Source organism: Myotis nattereri, assembly GCF_964212035.1.
Source record: "Myotis nattereri genome assembly, chromosome: 16".
Classification (NCBI taxonomy): domain Eukaryota; kingdom Metazoa; phylum Chordata; class Mammalia; order Chiroptera; family Vespertilionidae; genus Myotis; species Myotis nattereri.
The window spans coordinates 37,246,430-37,270,000 of NC_138091.1; positions in this window are offsets into that span (position 1 = coordinate 37,246,430).

Sequence of the window (23,571 nt, forward strand, 5' to 3'; positions counted from 1 at the left end):
AGGCCTACATTCCTGCCCTGAATCCGTGCTGTGCTTTGTAAAGAATGAGACTAGAAAACGAGAGAGGGGAATATTTTTAATTGAATAAAAGAATATTAAAGACAGTGCATAGGTAGAGGGGAAAGAGAGTGCAGGTGGGGGGTGTGAGCTATGCAGGGGGTCTCTGAAATGCCTGCTTCAACCTGAAAGGAAGACATGAATGATTAAGGGCAGCAGAACCAGATAAGAAGCCACCTAGCTTCCGGTTATCAGTTATCTTGGCTGCCTTTCCCTAGGAAGCAGGTTCTTAGAGGTTTAGGGCAGTGCCCACAGAACCTTGCCCTCCCTCTGCCAGGGTTACTTGTCTGTGGTTTGCATAGGCAAAGATGATTCTGCCATTTATTTTGCATACAGGGTGGGGCAAAAGTAGGTGTACAGCTGTGAGTACATGAAACAGAGTTTATTCTTGTATTATTACTTATTAACTAGAGGCCAAGTGCATGAAATTCATGCACTCAGGGGGGTTCCTCAGCCCAGCCTGGGCCCCTTCGCAGTCCAGGAGCCCTTGGAGCCTGTCCAACTGCCGCTGAAGTGGGAGAGACTCCAGCCACCTTCACTGTGCTCACCAGCGGTGAGCCTGACTTCTGGTTGAGTGGCGCTCCCCATGTGGGAGTGCACTGACCACCAGGGGGCAGCTCCTGCATTGAGCATCTGCCCCCCTGGTGGTCAGTGTGCATCATAGTGACCGGGTCGTGACACCATTCAGTCAATTTGCATATTAGCCTTTTATTATATAGGATTGTATTATTTTCCATACAACTGTAAACCGAGTTTTGCCACACCCTGTATTAGGGCACTCAATAATAACTTGCCACCTGATATCAAGTTAGTTCATTTTGATTGGGTAGAGAATAGGGGAAAAGGAAAATAGTCATTCTTGGACCCATGCCCGACTGGTGTGATTCAGTGGTTGGGCATCAACCCATGAACCTGGAGGTCATAATTCAATTGCTGGTCAGGGCACATGCCTGGGTTGTGGGCTTGATCCCCAGTAGGGGGCGTACAGGAGGCAGCCAATGGATGATTTGCTTTCATCCTTGATGTCTCTCTCTCCCCCTCCCTTCCTCTCTTTGAAGTAAATAAAAACATATTTAAAAAGGAAATTCTTGGACCTTTTGTCAGGGCCCAGAATCCCTAGGAGTCTGTGGTTTGGGGTCTTCTCAGCGCTCTCCCACATCCATTGGGCAGCTGTGTCCTCTGCAGCATCACACTCCTATTCTCATCGCCACCACTCGAGTTTGGGCTCCATGACTTCATAACCGGATTATTGTAAGGACCTCCGAACCCCACCCGGAGCCCCATCTTCCACACCTTATTCCCACCATTTACCCTGTTCTGAAAGCAGCATACATCTAATGTCACTGGTTCCCTGATAAGAAACTTTCAGATATTCTTTTACTTCTGAAATAAAGTCCAAACTCTTGACCATGGCTTTCCCTATGTCCTCCCCCAGGGCTCACTTTCTTGGTTTTCCTTTTTCAACACTTCTTCACTCCTATTTCAGCCAGATGCTCAGTATAACACACAGAGCATTCCTCCCCGCCTTCACACCAACTTCTAAGGCACCTCCTGAGCCAGGAAGAAGCCAAATAACATGTATTTAGGTGAAGTGTTTGTTTGAGGCACTTTGCCACCCAACCTGCACTGACCCACCAGGAGTCAGTACCTTTCCGGCTCCAGTAGTCCAACCCAGCTTCAGCTCTCAGCTAGCTATCAAGTAAGACTTAGTAAAGCATTAACTGGTCATTGAAGCTTTAACTGATTAAGTACTAATCTAAGACCTCTCCCCATGGTTTTTGCCTTTCAAAACAAGATGCCTAAAGATGCAAAATCTTTAAGACAAATCATTGAAACTATAATAGTGAAATGACAGGTAGAAATCTTGTTCTGTTGGAGCTAGGACCCCTCTTAAGTAAGAATAATTATAACAATTCGTGATTAACCGAGGAGGAAGTTGAAGCCTAGGTTAGGTAGTTGAGGAGAAATGACATGCCCAAGGACACAAGGTAAGTGACAAAGTGACAGATCAGGACTCAAAAGCAGAGTATCCCATTCCCAATGCCCTGATGTTGCCTACAGCAAGGAAATTTGCACCTTGGTCCCAGATTTTTCTCCTTCCACTTCAAGATTTGTTTAAAGTAATGCTATCTACCTCAAATGATTGCTGTGAGGATGAAATGTGAGAGGATAAACAAAGCATTTAACATCATACATGGCATACAGCAAACCCTCAATAATCAGTAGCTTTACTTTCTGAGGCATATTTTAAGATTTTATTTCATGCACATGAGTGTAAACCATACATATTTTAAGATTTTTAAATAACAAGGTTTGGAGATATCACTTTATGACTCAGGTTTTAAAAAAATATGTATTTTTATTGATTTCAGAGAGGAAGGGAGAGGGAGAGAGATAGAAACATCAATGATGAGAGAGAATCATTGATTGGCTGCCTTCTGCATGCCCCCCACTGGGGATCGAGCCCGCAATCCGGGCATGTGCCCTTGACCAGAATCGAACCGGGACCCTTCAGTCTGCAGGCTGACACTCTAGCCACTGAGCCAAAGCAGCTAGGGATCATGGCTCAGTTTTAAACTTTTTTACATGTCAAGGGTCTCCAAAAATTAAGTTCTTAAAAAGAATCCTGGTGCCCTAACCGGTTTGGCTCAGTGGATAGAGCTTCGGCCTGCGGACTCAAGGGTCCCAGGTTCAATTCCGGTCAAGGGCATGTACCTTGGTTGCGGGCACATCCCCAGCGGGGAGTGTGCAGGAGGCAGCTGATCGATGTTTCTCTCTCTTCGATGTTTCTAACTCTCTATCCCTCTCCCTTCCTCTCTGTAAAAAATTAATAAAATATATTTAAAAAAATAAAAAATAAAAAGAATCCTGGTGCCTTTGAAAGAGGGTGAGAGTGCCAGAGGTCAGCCTGTAAAAAGTCATTGAGCAACTCCAAGTGTAATGAGTAAACTTAAGCTTGGCATGTAAATGAAAAATCCGATTAGCTCCAGCATTGAAAAACAAAGGGCTAAGGAAGAGGAATGTTAAAGTGACGAGGAAACATAGTTCCTGGTTGGGGAAAGGGTCCTACTCTTCATGACTCTTGGTACAGTGTCCTGGTAGAGGATGAATACGGGGAGAAAACACTTAGAGAGTGGATTCTAATGATTGAAATATTTGGTCTGAGCAAATAAGTTTCAAGAAGCTCTTTAGTTCAAGAGTTCTGCAAAGGGCAACCTCAAGTAGAAAATTTCAAAAGTAGACCCTGTATTAAGTTTCAGCAATAACAGTGTGAGGGGAATCGTTAATTCAATACAAAGAGTAAGTTGTCCAGAGGGACGGCTACACATCCTAAGCCTCCCGAACCCTGGAAGGTGAGCGTATCCAGGAGCCCCGTGGAGACCTGCCCCAGCGGCTCACTTGATCCAGAACAGCCCACGCTCTCTTTGTCCTCCTAAGATTTCCTCTTCCTAAGAGAGTCTCACTGGGTCACTTGGTCACTATCTAATCAGGAGCTCTCCTCCTGATGGGCATAGGGCCTCATGCCGAGTGGCCTCAGAAGCAGATGGCCGCCCTTACATATAACATTGTCCTCTTTTCCTGGAGCCTGGCCATGACTGTTGGGTTCCTGTTCTTATCATGGTGGCCCATGCGGCGATGCTGCCTTCGTTCAGTGCGCACAGCTGGAGGATGGCAGTTTGTTTGCAGGAACAATCTCCATGAGTGGCTTTCCTGAGAAGGGGACTGTAGGCATGCTAGTCCTTGAAAGCTTTATGGGTTGACCCTCTAGAACCCCTTGGTATAGGGAACTCATCTGATTAATTTTAAAAACTGGCTAATGGCTTATTGAACATACCATGGGCTATGGCAGCCGTGGGCAAACTACGGCCCGCGGGCCGGATCCGGCCCTTTTGAAATGAATAAAACTAAAAAAAAAAAAAAAAAAAAAAAGACTGTACCCTTTTATGTAATGATACTTACTTTGAATTTATATTAGTTCACACAAACACTCCATCCATGCTTTTGTTCCAGCCCTCCGGTCCAGTTTAAGAACCCATTGTGGCCCTCGAGTCAAAAAGTTTGCCCACCCCTGGGCTATGGTGACATTCTTCACTCATCCCATAGCTATATTTGGCCAGATTGAATATGCAATATGACAGTCTCTTCATGCCACTCATTAAAAGTGGTCCTAAATCAATGCCATTAAGATGTCCAGAGAGTAAGGTAGACAGTTTCCAAGTGTATTCTTGTTTGTTTTTTTTTAAATCCTCACCTGAAGATATGCTTTTATTGATTCTTTAGAGAGAGAGGAAGGGAGAGGGAAAGAGAAAAACACTGATGTGAGAGAGAAACATCAATGGGTTGCCTCCCATACATACCCAGCTGGGGATTGAACCTGCAACCTGGGTATATGCCCTGACTAGGAATCGAACCTGCAACCCTTCAGTGCACAGGAGGACACACCACACAACTGAGCCACACCGACCTGGGCCAAAATGTATATATTTTGATGGAGGCCATTGAAGACTCAGGATTGGATCCTTGGTTTTGAGGAGTAGAAACACCATTTTAGCCAATTCAAAGTTGATCTTTTCAGGACTTGATTCCCAGTAACTCTATTCAGCAGAGACGAAATGTCCTCCTCCTGACCAAGTTATTATTTTATCCCAGAGAATAAAGCTGGCAACTGACCAGCCCTGGTGGGATGCACAAGGTACCTCCCCCTGATGGAAAGGCATCCCCAGGAGATCAAATTAAAGATCAGGAGGTTTCGTGAATATTGAATTAGGTCCTAAGGGACATCCGAGAAGGCTGTGGAGGGTGAATGGAGTCACCTTTCTTTCCTCCACAGACACTACCCTCTAGATAACTGATTTGGGCAACTCATCTCAAAGCTTTTGGAGACTTTTACCACATTTTTGTTTCACTTAACTGCCTTTTTGCACAACTTCAGGGGATCATTTCTCTTACCCTTAATGCCATTAATGGCACAGTTTGGAGTTGAGAAGGCCTGGGTTGGAATCCCAGCAGTGGCACTCGCTGTATGATAATGAACAACTTTTATTCCCCTTCGTACCTCAACACCATCATAGCCAGAGCCTCCTCGTCAGCTTGTCGTGAGGATTAATGGAACAGCAAGTGCCAACTTCCTGGCGGTGTGCTTGACACATAGTAGTAGCTGCTCAACAAGGGGTTGCTGTCATCACTGACAGTGCGGAGCTTTGATTCTCCTTGCTGAGATCTGAGGACATCTCAAGAACACCAACCATAGATTTATAAAACGTCTCTAAAGGCCTGTAACCTCTTTAAAATCTTAATCTTATGTTACTAATACCATGGTGGTTAACGTTATACTGATTATATTTTTTATCCTGCATTTCAGAGAATGACATTTCATGACCTCATCCCTGAAAGTGAGGGTATATCCAATTTGAGGCTTGCAGCCATCCATGAACTGTATGAAATTTAGTAATGCCTGCTGGGCTTTCAGAGGTCAAATACCTGAGATCTGAGATCTCGTGTGGAATAAAGTAGACTCTATTAGGGATTGGCAAGCTCCCTACAATTAAAAACAAAAAAGCATGTCCTTTGCGGGATCCCTTAGAATTTTTCTCATTTGGAATTGTAGCTGCTCTATTGTGCTTGTTTCACACACACACACACACACACACACACACACACACACACACAAAGGGCAAACTCATTAAAGTTTTTGGAACCTACAGTGTTGAGATATTTCCCAAAAGTTTAAGCAGGCTTTGATTTCTTTCTCCATTTTGGGAGCTTCAGACTTCTCAAAAACCCTTCATTACGGCAACTGATGCATGTGATACCAGATTGAATGTGATTATCAGAACTTAGGGAACATAACGCATACTGCTTTGCTGAATTTCTGAGAAATTATTACCAAAGGAAAGAATTTGATTTCTGTCCAGAAGGAGTATCTGATTTGTTTGGACTTTGGATAAACTCGAGCCATACATGTTTGGCCAAGAGTTTCATTTGCGGGCTGATCCTCAAGCTCTGAGTAAGAAAGCTTTGACAGCATCCGGGGTCTCACGTGATCATTAAACATGTTTCTGGACAGATAAATACTCAGGCCAAACAAATAATAATGCTTCTCATCAAGGGGGAAGGGGGTCATGGGTACTGAGCAACTCCTGGGCCATCATGAAGTGTGAGTTACTCCGTGATATTTTGCTTGGATGTAAGTGCTGAGCATGTGAAGAGGGAGAGGGGCAGGGGCATTGTTAGTTTGGGGGGCAGGCGGCCTCCTTTCTAATCACCCATTTCCTGGTCCCTCCAATGACTGTACCAGACAGAGGAGCAGTCATCCCTGTCAGAATATTTCCAATGTTTGCTCTTTTCTCTCCAGGGCTCTTTCCTTTGTGATTTTCTTTTTCTGTTTTTCTGATTATATGGAAAGATCATCAGATTAGTTACTAACTCTGATTTCTTTCTTTAACCCCTTGTGGCTTCTCATTGCCTCTGCCTGTCCAAGGACAGCTGCTTACCTTTCCCTTAGCTAGGGGGTGGCCTGCTCAGGGTATTGGGGGATTCTCAGGGAGCAGGGACAGCTTCCAGGACGAGGTGGGAGCAGGTGAAGAATGGCAGGGAAGAGGAGGGGACCCTGGAAGCAAAGATAGGTTCTTGGTGACTGCTGTGCATCCCAAATCCACAAAGCTAGAACATTCTACCCACTTACTTAACAAAGCTTTGGCTAGTAGGTGTCAAGGACAATTTACTTGTAGATAAACCAATAAATATACACTGACAAATGATTAGTGCTAGGACACTAATAGGGTACAGTAAGAGAGAATACTGGGAGTGGCGACGGAGAGGGCACCCTTTTTAGACAAAGGGGTCGAGGATGGCCTCTCTGGGTGAGGTCTAACGGATGAAGAGGAGCCAGCCCTCTGATGGTGAAGAAAACGCGCAGGTAGAGGAAATAGCATTGGCAAGGCCTGGAGGGGAGAGATTGCTCAGGAGACTCAAGGAACTGAGAGGAAGCCAGTGTGGCCGGAAGATTGTTGGAAGGGAGGCCGGTGAGGTTGTAGGGTTGGGACTGGGTTTTATTCTAAGTGCAGTGGAAAGCCATGGAGTAGTTTTGAAGTGTGAGTGTGTGTGTGTGTGTGTGTGTGTGTGTGTGTGTTTCTGTGTGTGACACCATATGGAGACCCCTGAGGAGGTTCCTCACCAGAATTGGTAGCTATGGCCTTGTGATTCTTTTTCTATAGCCTCTGTGGAAACTTCAGGCATGTGCTTGTCCGTTGGCATGAGACGAGATGACTCAAGAAGAATTATCTAGGACATTTCTCCTCGTTCCAGGACCCTGACCTGACCCGATGTCCCAGGTTGGGTAGTCCCTCCTGAGATTCAGCTTCTAGTCTCTCACTGCAGGGCTTTGCCTAGTAACGCCCTTGACTGGTGCATTTCAGTCACTGGCGGAGTCTTGCTCCTTTCACTCCCCTCCTCCTTCCTTTCTTGCCCTCCTCCGCCTCTCCTTCCCCATCCCTCCTCCCCACGCCCTTCATCCCTGTTTCCTCTCACTTCACTCTCTGCCTTTCTCATTAGGCGTCAGTTACTTGCCAAACCACAGCTCTGATGTTTCTGTTTTCCCAAACAAATATCTTGGCTGGTCATTTTTCTCAGTGGTTCTCTCTTCTCGTTCCGTGCTAGTCCCTTCTCAGGTCCCCTCACCTCTCCTGGGTGACACAGTTTCAAAAAAAGGTCAACAGGAAAAACCGCTCCTGCTCCAGCCCTGTAAGAAGACAACGTGAAGGAATGAACCCGGGGTGACGTCACTCTGTGGCCCTCAGTACAGGGGAAGGCAGTTCTTGAAAACCAGCTGGAACAGAAGGTATCGCTGTGCAGCCTCCTCTCTGCGGCTCACGGCGCCCTCTGAGTCAGGATAATGAGAGAACATTCTTAAAACATGACTTAACCACGCTCAGTCCTCAAACAGATTCCTGGATGTGTGTTGAATACGCTCGACCAGCAAGCCCGAGCACAGACGTGCGCGGCGGGCTTGTTAGCACACTTCTCAGAGTGCTGCCTTCTGAGCCGGTTAGTTTGTATTCAAATACGTCTAAAAAATTATTTAAAAAAACAAGAAAAGAAAAAGGAAGCCAGTCGGCGTGCATGGCAAACACACCATGGGGGCTCTCATGGCTGCTTTTTCATCGTTTTCTATTGTGGTGACTGGGCCTTTGTCTTGGGGTGTTCGGGGGTCCTTGACATCATCACACATTGGCAGGAAGAAGTTATGGAAATTTCTTGTCCAACAGAAAAAAGAAACAGGGTATTGTCCATTTCCAAAATAAAGCAGAAGTGGAGAGTCATCACACCAGTGCAGTCTGTCCTTTATTTCTCCTATACCTGGAGGGGTGTGTGTGTGTGTGTGTGTGTGTGTGTGTGTGTGTGTGTGTGTGTGTGTCTGAGTTTAACACAGGCGGCTTATCTGAGTGGATTTTAAGAAATTAATTTAACTGAAAAATGATTAAATTACAAAGAGGAAAAAGCATTTGGTTGGCATCATATGGGGTCGGAGGCCATTGCTAATGCAATATTTCATCAATTGACTCATTGCTATTCTTTCATTGATGTGATTTAGTTTCTCAAATAGCTCTTATCGTGGCAGGCTTGCATTGGATACATTATACAGATGCCTTGTAATCATTTCAGCGTGTTTACTTAAAAATTTTAAAAGCAATTAAGCAATCTAAATATATTCATGTGAGTGTGTGTGAGCGTGTGTGTGTGTGTGTGTGAGTGTGGGTGCGCGCACACATCCACAGAGAGATTTTTATAAATGTTCAGACAGGGTTCTGAGTGAACACTAGGGCAAGTGTTAAGTTTATACACTGTAGTGCCCTTCATGCATTTCAAAGAGCTTCATGCAGACTAATGTTAAGCTTTCTTCACACCCTTTGAATATGCCATTATCTCCTCTAATGCACTGAAGAAACCCGAGGACAAAGCCGTCCTGTGTCCCTTACCCAAGGCCACACAACTGTGGTGGGACCTTGAGCTCTCCGAGTGACAGGCACTTACTTGAAGCAGATCACAAGTGGGGAAAGCGGTGGAGGGTCAGTTTGTTAAAAAGTATAATAATCTATTATCGTGGGGGTAGGGTTTTGATATGCTCTGCTTTTCTTTTATTTTGTTACAAACTAGAGTGAACACGTCGAATGATAGGTCTTTCTCCTAGAAACCTACGGAGGTCTGGGGTGAAACAGGAACGCAGGACCACGGGAAAGGGCAGAGCAACGTTTTGGCAGCGTATACATAGGTGTGTGTGCACATGGGTGGCAGTACCTTCATGCGCTGGCCTGACCCGCACCTCTCCCCTCCGTCTTTGTTTCAGAATGTTGTGTCCAGAGTTTGGAAATGCAGGCACAATTTGATGTAGAGGTTTGGAACCAAGCACCAGGATGACAGACTCTCTCCTGGTGCCGCCTGTGAGGGAGGGAGGTGCAGTCATGTAGTCATTCATCAAACGCTTAGCCAGCGGTTAAATGTCAAGTGCCGTGCTAGCTCCTGTGGACTTGGAGGAGTCAGACGTGGTCTTTGTGCTTGTGGGGGAGGAAGGAAAGTTAAACAAGGCCATGGAGTAAGTCCTAAATAGAGGTGGGTGTGGGCCTGGGAGAGGGTGAGGGAGAGATGAACAGAGAGAAAAGAGAGGTTCTCACGGTGAGGAATGAAGTGCCTCTAAGTATTGCTTGAGGCCCTACTCTGTGTTGCCTGCTGTCAGTTCCCTTCAGACAGAAGCCTGTCTCACAGAGCCAGACACAGGCTAGCCTCGGGCTGGGTGACGCTGGCTAGACGTGGGCTGGGTGATGCTGGCTGTTGGCTCTCCCAGCCTTCCCGGCTCTGCCCTTTTCCTCCCACCCACACGTTTCTTGCCCTCCCTGTCTGGAGGAGGCGCCTAAAGGTCTTATCAAGTTCTGCATAGGGCAGCCGCACAGTCAATCTATATTTATTGAGTCAAACTGGTCGGAAAAGTATTCACATTGAGGCATAAAGGACTACTAAGGGGTATACCAGGCAGCATGTGCCTTTGAGAGGCCTCAAAGCCTCAAGCAAAAACTTCAGCCAGGCCCTAGGAGGTCAGGGTTCAATTCCTGGTCAGGGCACATGCCCGAGGTGGGGGCATCATTGATGTTTCTATCTCTCTCCCCCTCTCTGAAATCAATAAAAATATATTTAAAAAATAAATAAAAGCTTCAGCCAGCCCTAACCGGTTTGGCTCAGTGGATAGAGCGTTGGCCTGCAGACTGAAGGGTCCCAGGTTCGATTCTGGACAAGGGCATGTACCTTGGTTGCGGGCACATCCCCAGTAGGGGGTGTGCAGGAGGCAGCTGGTTGATGTTTCTCTCTCATCGATGTTTCTAACTCTCTATTCCTCTCCCTTCCTCTCTGTAGAAAATCAATAAAATATATTTCAAAAAAAAAAAAAAAAGCTTCAGCCAGCTAGGAAAGAGCGTTTTCTTGGTGAGCCTCTGGACAGCTGCCTGCTCGCTCTGCCCTTAAAGCTGGCCCTGCTTCCAAACATTCCGTCCGGCCTGTTTTCCCTCCCGGCTCTCTATTGTGACTGGATGATAAGGCCGGGTAGGGGCCTGATAACGGCTAATCTGGGTCCTTGGCTGGAAATCCCACAGCCTGCAGAAGCAACTGCTGCGAAGCATTTGAGATACCAGTGCTGAGAAACAGATTTGGGCGAGTGGGACATTTAGATGTTATCCTCTCTAAATACACCCCCTAATTTGTTCATTCTTGGCCATTTGTACATTTCCTGCTTCAGGGCAGAACTGGCGGAAGTGAGTGTATGAATGGGGACAACATGGTAAGCAGGTAGGGGTCTAGGCTGTGGTATTTTTTAAAGTCCCCCAGCTTTTCTAATGTAAGGTCTGGGCTCGGAATGCAGAAACATCCCCTTCATTTTATAGGTGATACAGTAGCTGAGTGAAGTGACTCCCCTGAGGTCCCATAGCCCGTGAGAGGCAGAGTGGGGCCCGGAACCTGGGATTCTTCCCCTCTCCCCACTCCCCCTCTTCATAGACAGAGAAACATTTCAATAATATCCCCTGTGGGTCTTTTTTTCTGTTTAATTCCAGAATTACTCTCATTTTGAATTGAGATACAACCTCGATTAGACGTAAACTTCAAGAAAAGACTCTAAACCCTTATTTCCCAGGAAATCTTCAGATCAGTGAATACCTTTGAAGGGATTCTGATGTGGGACATGGCCCTAAATGCCTCCCATTTTAGGTCCCATTGGGATCTGAAACTGTACTGAATATAGAGTTTCATTGGGAAGAATGGGGAGGAACCTCCAAGAAGCAAACACCTGAGTCTGATCAACCTTGTCTTCGCTGACTCACAGTGGAAACCAGAGGGGCTCATTATCAGGGGCCTCACACACCTGTAAGTGCATGCAAGCAAGGTGGGCTGGTGGGCTGGGGGCTGGCGGCTGGCTACAGGGAGTAGCCACCATTGCCCGGCTCCCGCCCGTCCCTCTGTGGCACAATCATGCAGGAGCTAGGCCTTCTGAATGCTCAGGAAGACAGAAATGCAGGTTTGTGTTTGTTTCTGTTTTTTTGTTTTTTGAATGAAATATCCTGATCTGTGAACGTGGGCAACGAATACAGTTTTTAGCAAAACACTGTAGGGGTCAAATAAAGCCAACTCATGAGCTCTGTTCCAGCTATAAGACTCTCCATGCTCAATCTTGACTGTTACTAGTTTACAAAACGCTGGTCTCAAGCCATCCTGCTTCCCCTTGCCCTCGGCCCTGGAAGAGGGAAAAGTAGTGCCTCCGTTTCCTTTTATATTTTGTTCATTTCCTCGCTGTTCTTTTGGGGTTGGCACCTCTGCTACATCATAAATTTTCCTAATGAAATTGAAAGGAAAGGTCCTTACGGCTCATAAGATCTAGTATAACTTATTTTTCACTTCCTTTGGAACATATAATGAGTCCGGCTGTTACTAGCATTGCCGTGGGACAGACTAGTTCTGCTCTGCTCTGCTGTAGAAGGGAAAATGCTTTCATTCACTGTGAAATGAAATGGAAGTTTCCACTGTAGGAGTGGGGCCACCTCTGAGCCAGGGAAATGATAAAATAAAAATCCGAATTATTCTTCCATTCTTCATTTCAAGAAGAAAATACTCTGGATGAGTACACAACATGGCATCGAGAGTCCTTGATCTCAACTAAGCGAAGGTGTTAACAATAACAGGTGCAGCTTTTTAGCTGACAATATAAGAGCTGGTTCTAAATTACCCTTTAATCTAAAGTTTTCATACGGCAAAAATAAGTGTAAGTTACTTGTGAAGCCTCGTAGAGATTAAGGTAAAATATGTGTATTTGGTTATTCTCTTTACACATAACCCTGAATTTCACACAGTTCTTTTTTTTTTTTTTTACATGTAAAATTACAATATGTATCTGTGAGCATCTGTCTCAGGTGTATTTCTGGGAACAGTTCCACTGTCCTCAGGTAACCAGATGTGGGAATCAGTTTCTGACAAGAGCTGAAGGGAACAGGATTAAACACGAATTAGAGCGATTATATTTTCTTTATCTAAAAACTTCAAGTCTTCGGAAAGCTGCTTGGTTTCTATTTTGAGCACACTGCCCACATAGCTCAACGACAGGATTTTTGCATAATTTTGCTCTTCCTCTTTTTATCTGTTTGGGTGTATTTATTATTTCATATGTGATGATGCACGGCTCATTAAAAGGTCCATTTATATCCCTGTTATCTGCATGGGGATCTAGCTGTCTTTCTCTGACTGTTTATAGAAACCTCACTGTCATATTCAGATTGGCTGGCAACAGGCCCTTTCTAACACACTATACATTCCATTCCCCTCTGTGGTTATATTTATGGGAGTCTGTGTGACTTTCTCAAGACTAATAAAGACAGTGGAAAAGGATGGGTCCTGGATTTATCCACCCATGGAATTTTAGCACTTTCAGAGGGGAGGTTTATCTTATGTTCTTTTTCTTCCGCAATTTAATGAAAACAACAACAACAAAAAGCATCAGTCCCAATGAGTGACAGTTGGCAGATCTGCATTATTCAACTGCAGGGCCTCCCGAGTTTCTGATGCTTGGGGATGGACAAGTAATTACCCCCTGTCTGTGGCTATATTCTAGCAGGCTAAGCCCAATGTTTATCGTAAACTAGCTGCCATTAACAGCTGTAACAGCAAGCCTTATGTTCCCACACCATAAATTTGACTTGCACTGTATTTCTTTGTCTACCTTCATGGTTTATTATATCCTTGGAAATAGTTCATTTTAAAAGAAGATAACGGAAAAATGAAAATGGAACAAAATCCACATTCATGCTTGAAAAAAGATAGGCTCGGCACACATGTTTTTCATACACCCAGGCAGCCCCGATGGCCACTTCCTGGGTATTGGCAGCTTGCGTGGAACTATTAGATGCAGTTGCTACTAGTGTATCATTTGTGAAATGGTCCAGAAAATAACCTAAAGAATAAAGTTTAGCCCGGCCAGCGTAGCTCAGTGGTTGAGCATTGACCTAGGAACCAGGAGGTCACGGTTTGATTCCCAGTCAGGGCATATGCCCTGGTTGTGGGCTCAATCCCCAGTGTGGGGTGTGCAGGATTTAAAAAAAAAAATATATATATATATATATGAAGAAAATTTAACCAGACCACATAGGCCCAGGGCAGTGGTTCTCAAACTTTTTTGTCTCAGGACACCCCAATTTGATACTCTTAAAATTTGTTTTATTTTTAAATATATTTTTATTGATTTCAGAAAGGAAGTGGGAGAGAGAGATAGAAACATCAGTCATGAGAGAGAATCATTGATCGGCTGCCTCCTGCATGACCCCACTGGGGATCGAACCCACAACCCAGGCATGTACCCTGACTGGGAATGGAACCGTGACCTCCTTGTTCCTAGGTCGATGCTCAACCACTGAGTATGCTGGCCAGGCAAAAGCGTCAGTTTCTCTCTCTCTCTCTCTCTCTCTCTCTATATATATATATATATATATGTATATGTATATATATACACATATATATATTTTCTTTATTGATTAAGGTATTACCTATGTGAATATATATATACATATATATATATTTTCTTTATTGATTAAGGTATTACCTATGTGTCCTTATCCCCTCATTTCCCCCCCGCCACTCACGCCCTCACCCCCTGGTGTCTGTGTCCATCGGTCAGGCTGATATGCATGCATACAAGTTCTTTGGTGAAAGCGGCAGTTTCTTAAAGGTAAACTGCAATGATGAATCTGAAACCCTAACAGTGGACCTTTTTTCTTTTTAAACTAACAGATTTTACTTTTTAGAACTATTTTAGGTTTACAAAAAATTGAGCAGTTTGCACAGAGAATTCCATATATCCTTTCCCCAATATAAAAATTTTTCATTTATGTGGCACAATTGTTAAAAATCAATGAGCCAGTATTGATACATTAACTAAAGTACATGGTTTACATTAGGGTTCACTCTTTTTTTAAAAAAAAAATATATATATATATATATATATATTTTTATTTCAGAGAGGAAGGGAGAGGGAGAGAGAGGAATAGAAACATCAATGATGAGAGAGAATCATCCACCCGCTGCTTCCTGCATGGCCCCTGTTGGAGATTGAGCCCAAAACCCAAGCATGTGCCCTTGACCTGAATCAAACTCAGGACCCTTCAGTCCACAGGCCGATGCTCTATCCACTGAGCCACGGGCTAGGGCTAGGGTTCACTCTTTTGTGATGTATAGTTCTATGGGTTTTGACAAGTGCGTATCATGTATCCACCATGTCCGCATCATACAGAATCATTTCACAGCCTCGAAAACCTTTGTGTTCCACCTGCTCATTCTTCTCTCCCCCTTCCCCTCTGCAATCAGTCTTTTTACTGTCTCTATAGATTTGCCTTTTACCGAATATCTTATGGTTGGAATCATACGGTATATATTCTTTTCAGACTGGCTTCTTTCACCAAGCACTATGCATTTAACGTTCCTTTGTGTCTTTTCATGGGTTGACAGTTCATTTCTTTTTATGACTGAATACTATTCCACTGGTGAATGTGTTATCTATTTACCTTTTGAAAGACATCTTGGGTTGCTTCCAGTTTTGGGAAATCATGAATAAAGCTGCTGTAAACATTTGTGTGCAGGTTTTTGTTTTGACACAGGTTTTCAGCTCATTTGGGTAAATACCAGAGAGTGTGATTGCTGACTCCTCTGATATGATTATGTTTAGCTTTGTAAGAAACTGCAAGGATGTCTTCCAAAGTAGCTGTACCACTTTACATTCCCACCAGCAATGAATGAGCCTTCCTACCATCCTGCAGTCCCACCGGCATTTGGTATTATCGGGTTTTTGTTTGGTTGGTTATTTTTATTTTAACCATTCTAATTGGTATATACTGGTATCTCATTTTTGTTTGAATTTCCTAAATGACAGTTGTTGTTGAGCATCTTTTCATATGCTAATTTGCTGTGTGTCTTCTTTGGTGAAATGTCTGCTGAGACCTTTAGACCATTTTTGAGTTGGATTGTTTATTATGGTTGCGTTTTAAGAGTTTTTTGTTTGTTTTGGATACCAGTCCTTTATCAGATCTGTGTTTTGTTAATATTTTTCTCCCAGCCTGTGGCAGCTACTGGATATATAAGAAATCATTAGAAAAAAAAGTCATTTGTCCTATAACATCTTAAACCCTATTGACTGTCTATAATGAGTTCACCAGGCCCGTAAATAATGTAATTTCATTATAACATTGATGAGGAAAAAAAACAAATCAGTTCCCCATAGGGGCCACCCTCTGTGTGGAGTTGGAATGTTCTCCCCATGTCCATGTGGGTTTTCTCCAGGTACTAGCTTCCTTCCACATCTCAAGGATGAGCTAGGTCCGTGGTCGGCAAACTGCGGCCCCTTGAGTGTGGCTCTTCCACAAAATACCACGTGCGGGCGCGCACGTACAGTGCGATTGAAACTTCGCGGCCACACTCAAGGGGCCAAAGAGCCGCATGTGGCTCGCGAGCCACAGTTTGCCAACCACTGCGCTAGGTTAAACAGGCTTGTCTACATTGTACCAGTCTGAGTGACTGTGTGTAGGGGGGTGTGAGTGCACCCTTTGATGGGAGGGCTGTCCAGGGTGGGTACCGCCTTGCGCCTTGAGCTGCCAGGATAGGCTCTGGCCGCCTGCCACCCTGAACTAAAATAAGCAGGTGGGAAAATCATTCTCTCACTTGTTTTTATTATTCTTTCTTAAATGTATGTATAGCTCACATTTATTTCAATGTTTAATATTAGAAGTGTTTTGGGGTCTTTGTTTAGATGTTTTTGTGGCCAAAAATGTATGTAGGACCTTAATTCTTCTTTGTATCAATTAGCCCGTGGTCAAATTGGTTTCCTTATAGGTTGTTTCACTTAAAGTCGCCGTTTCCAAGAACCTATTATCAGTCCTGCCAGCATGGCTCAGTGGTTGAGTGTTGACTTATGACCCAGGAAGTCACAGTTCGACTCTCGGTCAGGGCACATGCCCAACTTGTGGGCTCGATCCCTAGTAGGCGGAGTGCAGGAGAAAGCGAATCAATGATTCTCATCATTTATGTTTCTCTCTCTCCCTTCCTCTCTACAATCAATAAAAATTTATTTAAAGAACCTATCTCGATGGTAAGAGAGGACTTACTGTACATAGTTGTCCTCAGGCTTCATCTTCCTGGGACAAAGGAGAGGCCAACCAGACAGTCTCGAAGGCGTTAAGGAGCTGTGGCTGCTCCTACCAGGAGAAGAAGCGTCAGACACTTCCATGGCACCATGAAGCCTTGTTACCTGGCCACTTCCTTCCCCAGCCCTGGGTGAGGCCAGATCACCTGCCCAGCTCCTAACGGCCAGGTTGTTCTGGGGAACCTGGATATTTCTAGTTCCCTGGGCTTTGGTGCCCAGGTTGCATGCCTAGTTCCTGCGCCTCCCCACCCAGTTTTTGGATGGATTCTCTCACACACTTGGCTAAGGTTTTCCAACTCTCTGGGTTCAACGCTCCTGCTGCTACCCTGATTTGATGCCTCTTCCCAATAAGAGCCCCATGCCCTCCTCTCTCCAGGGATTGGGTTGTGGGGCGCAGCTACAGTGTTTGGACAGGTTCAAGCGTTGAACTGATGAGAGGGCACAGTCCTCTCATTGCCACGTGCAAGTCCCAGATTGGAGGGCAGAGCCTTCCCAGCACAATTATAGCCAACAGCTGTAGTTGTAAGCTTGAACCTGTGGTCCGAACACGTGGCCCCACGTACCTGAGTGACAGAGTTCAGTCAGGTGCATGTAGTTGAGTAGGATTGAAACCCACGAGAATGTTGTAAACATCTTGATCACGCCCTTACTTTGCCTCGTGGCATCTGCTATAAAATGTGACTTGTGGGCGCTGGCGCTGTCTCTCTCCATCGGAGAGGGCAGTGTCCCACCAAGACCCAGCTTTCATTCTCTTGACTGTCTTTTCTTAATCCTTCCATCGCCCCCACTCGGGTTCACCCTTGGCCGTGCTGGCACGGCACATTGGATCACCTGCTTGGACTCGATTGGACTTGTCCCACTGAGTTCCCTGCTATTCCCGCTCTCCCTTGGGCCTTCCCTGCCACGCCCTGTCCCCGGGCAGGATGTCCCCACTCCATAGTAGAGGCCATGCCTTTGTTCCAGTGGTGCCACTGCTCCAAAATTTGTGTAACCCTCCTCTTAGAGCCTGTATCACAGCATTTTTAACATCTCCAGGGACTGTATCTCAGGGATTGACTTTTGTTTCAAATGGCCAGACATTATTCAGGGTCATGCACAATAATGAAGACTGTGATCCAACATGACACCACTATTTGTGTTGCTAACGCACGAGGATTGATTTTCTTTTGTAATTTGTAATCTGGGCTCCAAAAGAAATTCCATTAGACTGCAGGCATGAGAGCAAGGGCTGTGTTTTTTTTTTTCTGCTCTTCACTGTATGCCCAGCTTGGAAAATGATAGGTGCTTAATAAATATCTGTTGAAGGACTGAGTAGGAGGACTGCTGAGACTGTCTGGAGCAGGCCCTCAGCATTTGATCACACAGGTGACCTCTCAAGGTGACAGCCATGAGAGGACCCCACTGGCTCAGCGCAGAAACCCGGACACGCGTGTTCCTCTCCCTTCTGGCTTTATCCTCATGTGGGAATATGATGAGTTGCAAGCCCAGAGGGTTAGTAACAATTACATGAGGAATGTAAACCTTGGGATCCTCCACATGTTGAAGCCATGTGTGCAGATGCTGTTCCCCCGGGAACCGCGGAAGCGGCTGATGGTCAGTACCGTCTAAGCCTTTCCATTATAAATCATTATTACCAGAAACGCTGCAGAGATGTTTTCAAGCACAGCTCAGTGCTTTAGATAGACTTGCTTTTCTCTTCATGTGGTAGAGTCACATCTGGACATTAGTTAGATATATTTCATCTAAAAATAGCTTTCATCCAATTTACTGTCACTTGAGGAGAGATTTTTTTTTTTTTAAGGCAGACTCCACTTATAATTCTCTGCCATCTTTCATGGCTCACTGCCATTTAATATAAAAAAATAAAGATATCAGTGTGTGTGTAGGGAAATACAATGAAGTAATTATTTTTATAGACCGGGGGAAAAAAGAAAACCTCTGCCTTGTCGTTCCCCTTTTCTTCTTCTTTTTTTAAGTTATCACTGGTCTTCCTGGTTGTGTTGTTAAGCCCTAACCTCAGCATCGGTGTGAACTCCAGGTTTTTCTTAGTAATTACTTCAGGGCTACAGTGTGAATTTGAGGGTTTTTGTCTGCCTCCCTTCAGACTGTCTTCTTTTCACTGTCATCGATTGTGTCTTCTCATCAATGTGCCGCTTGGGGTTTTGAAAGAAAGGAGCAGGTGAGAAAGGAGTCCAGAATAAGATGAGGGGGAAAATCAGACGCGGGGTGACCCGCTGGAGCAGCTGGCACATGTACAGGCGGAAACTGGAGTGAAATCTGACGCGAGAGGAATCGGCGTGCTGCTCCTTCTACCAAGGCGCTGACGCTCATCTAAGCGAATCGCAGTTGCCTCTGGAAGGGACTGGCTGTAAATAAGGAAGCACTTACAAGTCAATCCCCATCTCACATTCCTCAAGGGCCTTGGTAGTTCTGGAAATACAGGGTGTCCCCCCAGGATGCAGGCCCTCTTTAACAGCTGATAGCTCAAATTTGAAACATGAGATGTATTTCAATAAACACTGCCTTTAGTGTGTGTATACTTTTTGGGGGGATACCCTATATTTATCTTCGGGGACGGGACTTGGACCTTTCTTGCTTTGTCTCCCTAAGGAGAACTCTGGTTTTTGCCCTTTTCCTCTAAAGACACATCCCTCCCCTTGATCCCCCTTCTCCCCTCGCCCTTCTTCCCTCCCCCTTCCCCCTCCCCCCTCCCTCTGCCCCCAGTTTACCAAGAAGGTCATTGTTATCAATGTGATGGAGAGGATGTGTTTTCCTTTTCAACCCACCTTCCCACCAGAGTTAATGGGTCTGACCGTCATTGGTATGTGTGGTCCGTGCATGCCTGTGCTTGGAGTTCCTTTCCATGCAGTGGGGAAAGGTTTGTCTGACTCCATCCACATCCTCTACCCTTCTCACCTGTGCCGTTCTATGGGGTGTGTAAAATGTGAGACAGCAGAGAGGTGGTAGGGCTACAGCCTGAGCTATGGATTGAGCAGTGTTGGCTGAGCTGTGCAGCAATTCCATCCAGGACCTTGGTATCGACAGTATTGTGTGCGAATGTCTAATCTGCCCATTGAGATGAGCTTAAACACATCTGCTTAGAAGATTCTCATCCAATCCATTAACACAGGGGCCTTCCAATTCCTCAGCATAGCCAGCCTGTAAAAACACTTGCAACATCAGCCCTGAGATTGGACCTGTTGGGCCATTTCCATTTAGTGAAAAATCTGTATAGATTTCTCTTTGGATACATCTTGGGCATAAATGAAACAATGAACTTAATGTTTTAAGAGAAGACTCTCATTTGAATTTAGTTATTGCAACTTTCATTTCTCAACTATAACAATTTAACAGATATGTGAGTATCAGGGGTGGGATGAAATTAATTTTTACCACCCACGATAGTTCATCAGTTAAATACGGAACGCATTTAATGGATTTGTGCCTGGTGTTCCTAAAATAATTTCCCCATAACAAAAGGTCTTGAAAGACTAAGAAAAAGTATGATGACAATTAAATTGCCTATCTGAACAGGTTTTACTGTATAGGAGGAAAACAGAGTCTTAAAATAGTTCATTGTAGACTGAAAAGATGGAGAAATCCATAAAGGGAGCACAAAGGCATTGCCAACGGATTGAAAATCTTTTTAAAAGTACCAACACAGTACTTGTCCTTTGCTTGCACAGACTCCCAGGTTTTCGCGACCTTTCACACTTCCATTTCATTTTTGTGGGCGTGTGACTTGCTTCAGTGAGACTTCTTTTTTTTTTTCTTTCTTTTAATTAAATCTTTATTGTTCAGATTATTACATTTGTTCCTCTTTCCCCCCCCCCCCCATAACTCCCCTCCTCCCAGTTCCCACCCCACCCTCCGCCCTCACTCCCCACCCACTGTCCTCATCCATAGGTGCACGATTTTTGTCCAGTCTCTTCCCGCATCCCCCACACCCCTTTCCCCCCCAAGAATAGTCAGTCCATTCCCTTTCTATGTCCCTGATTCTATTATAATCACCAGTTCATTCTGTTCATCAGATTATTTATTCACTTGATTCTTAGATTCACTTGTTGATAGATGCATATTTGTTGTTCATAATTTGTATCTTTACCTTTTTCTTCCTCTTACTCTTCTTAAAGGATACCTTTCAGCATTTCATATAATCCTGGTTTGGTGGTGATGAACTCCTTTAGCTTTTCCTTATCTGTGAAGCACTTTATCTGACCTTCAATTCTGAATGATAGCTTTGCTGGATAAAGTAATCTTGGTTGTAGGTTCTTGGTATTCATCACTTTGAATATTTCTTGCCACTCCCTTCTGGCCTGCAAAGTTTCTGTTGAGAAATCAGCTGACAGTCGTATGGGTATTCCCTTGTAGGTAACTGAGTTTCTTTCTCTTGCTGTTTTTAAGATTCTCTCTTTGTCTTTTGCTCTTGGCATTTTAATTATGATGTGTCTTGGTGTGGTCCTCTTTGGATTCCTTTTGCTTGGGGTTCTCCGCGCTTCTTGGACCTGTAAGTCCATTTCTTTCACCAGGTGGGGGAAGTTTTCTGTCATTATTTCTTCAAATAGGTTTTCAATATCTTGCTCTCTCTCATCTTCTGGCACCCCTATAATTCTGATGTTGGTACGCTTGAAGCTGTCCCAGAGGCTCCTTACACTATCCTCGCATTTTTGGATTCTTTTTTCATTTTGCTTTTCCGGTTGGGTGTTTTTTGCTTCCTCGCATTTCAAATCATTGACTTGATTCTTGCGCTCCTCTGGTCTGCTGTCGGGAGTCTGTATAATATTCGTTATTTCAGTCTGTGTATGCTTAATTTCTAGGTGGTTCCCCAATATACGATCGAGGGTCTCATTAGTTTTCTTGTAGATCTCATTAAGTTTATCGGCGGCTTCTAAACAGTTCTTGAGAGACCTTAAAAGTGTGGTATTGAACTCTATATCTTCCATTGACAATTTTGTCCTGTTTCTTTGTCTCCGCATTTTGTTATGCTTCCTTGGTGCACCCCCTAGTGGTCTTTGTGCGCAGTCTTTTAAACCTTGATTGTTGTAGCTAATACCAGGGAGGGTTTGACCTCCAGGCCCAGTGGCTATGAGAATCAGCTGTTTCTGCAATGAGAGAACTTCTGTCCTCTAGGGAGGTGCTAATCTAGCCTTTGCCTGAGGCTATCCGGCAAATGCCTGTGTGCAGGGCTTGGGCGGGGCGGGTCGCACAGGATCAACAGGGTGGGCCGGAGAGAGCAGTGATGGCGGCTCTCAGTCCTGTCCCCAGGGGCTCTGCCTCTCTGATTCCCAGCACCCGCTGCAAAGCTCGGAGAGAAAGCTGCACTCGCTCTGACCGAAGCCAGGCAGTCCCGCTTCTCCCGTTTGAGTCTGGGTCCCTAAAGACTCGCCGGGATCTGGAGCTCAGAGTCTGCGACTCCCTCCCGATTGAAAACGCCAACCGTGCCCTCCGCCGCCAGCCCGCTCCGCACACTCCGCACCTCAGAATTTGACTTCAGCACTGCGCCTCCTCTGAGTGTCCGTATGCGTTTTTCTTTCCTCCTAGTTGTAGGACTTCCACTCAGCCAGCGTTCCTGTGGTTCTGGGTGATGTCCCTTCCGTTTTTTGGTTTCACTTTTGAAGTAGTTGTTCAAAGCAGCAAACTCCGGAGTTAACCTATGCCGCCATCTTGGTTCTCCAGTGAGACTTCTAAGCAAGTTCTATTTCTCTGCTCTAAAAGGTAAACCTTCATTCTTCCCAATTGTACAGTAAAGCTTTGTGTTCTTCATGTTTTAAACCTACTAATTAAGAATTCGACGATCGCCCCCGCAGGTGTGGCTCCGTTGGTTGGGCGTCAACCCAGGCACCGAAAGGTTGCCCGTTCCATTCCCAGTCAGGGCACAGGCCGGGTTGTAGGCTCAATCCCCCGGGGGAGGCGGGGGGTGGGGGGTATGCAGGAAGCAGCCAATCAGTGTTTCACTCTCACATCACATGAATGTTTCTCTTTCTCTCCCTCCCCCTTCCTCACCTTCTCAAGTTGAATAAATAAAATAAAATAAATAAATTGACAGTCTCCATGAAAAAGGTGAACAGGGCAGAAAGACAGCCTGAGGGTTTGATGGACGTACTCTGCCTCAGCCCTTTCATATCTCCCCTCTCATATAAAGTCAGGGCTAGAAGGGAGCTTAGCAGCCCATCTAGTCCAATACCCTCTTTTACAGATGAAGACAGTGAAGCAGAGAGACGGTCAGTGATTAGCTTCAGGGCACACAGCCAGCTAGAGGCCGCAGAGGGAGAGAATGCAATCCAGTGCCTTCCCTCACTGATGGCTTATTCGCTTGATAAAGGCTTGCCAGGACCTCAGCGCGAATCCATGTGTATAGCTCCTAGTCTTTATTAATGAGTCTAATGGAAAGAAATAAAATTCCTTTGGAATATCCTCTACTGGAGACTTTTCATAGATGATATTTCAATACTACATGCTTTGCTCTCCATCCCGAGCCCAGGTTAGTGTGGTTTGAAGATGATTTCCTTTAAGCATCTGGTGTGAGCCAGTGGGTACTTGTCCGTCCTCGGTTTGTTTGGTCCAGGAATGGTGACCCTCCTCAGGGTTAGGATGTTCTAGAAGCCTCTCGGTCCCATGAGGCTTTCCCGTCTCTCACCTCCTTCTGCTCCTCTTGGCTTAGAAGGGAAAAACAAGGAATGAAACCCAAATTTCCTCTTTATTACCTGGTCACACTGTGTCAAGACAACTGTTTTACTCTTCTGGTTTTCTAGCTCCTTGTGTTTTTATTATCCGAACTTAAAAAATTTTTTTTTTAAATG